Consider the following 724-nt stretch of genomic DNA (forward strand, 5'->3'; position numbering starts at 1 on the left):
TAATGAGTTTGAACGAGGTCGTGTAATAGGGCCACGAGAAGCTGGATGTTCCTCCAGCGATTTCGCAGGAGACTTGGCAGAAATTTAGCACTGTATACTGGCAGCGGTGACCGCGAGAATGTACGGTCGCAAAAAGCTCGAGCTCCGACCGGTCACGTGGCGCTACCAAGAGGGAAGGCAGTCGTGTCTGGCGTACGTCTCTGGCACATCACATTTCTTCTGCAGTAGCAATTCGAACAGCAGTCGGCGACATAACGGATTAAAAATCGATTACTTCAGGGACAGCCCCGAGCCAAGGGGCCCAGTAGCATGCATTTCACTGACCCCCAAACCACCGGCATTTGCGACACAAAACTGACATCGCACACCATTACAACACAATGCGTGCCCGTTTCAATGTTTGCATTCAACTTTCTGATCGTTACATCTGTTATTAACTTACCAGCATGTCACTTTTGCAACGGCTTATTTCGCGCTTACGTTGCCCTGTGATGCTGCAATGTTAATTACTTAAATATCCTACATACACAGACGTATTCCCGAAATTTCATTACTCTACATGATTTTTTGTTCGTTTGTTGCTGTGATTTTTTTTTATCGCCAGTTCATTTGTCCAGTCGCGGAAGCCGTCAGGCTCTAATGCCACCCTGCAACACACCTCTGCCAGGCAGGCTGCATAGAGCATAGCCCCTGTATATCAGTAACTGCACAGTCCAGCGAGCTA

This window comes from Schistocerca gregaria, unplaced genomic scaffold (genome assembly GCF_023897955.1).
Source record: "Schistocerca gregaria isolate iqSchGreg1 unplaced genomic scaffold, iqSchGreg1.2 ptg000198l, whole genome shotgun sequence".
In the NCBI taxonomy this organism is placed as follows: domain Eukaryota; kingdom Metazoa; phylum Arthropoda; class Insecta; order Orthoptera; family Acrididae; genus Schistocerca; species Schistocerca gregaria.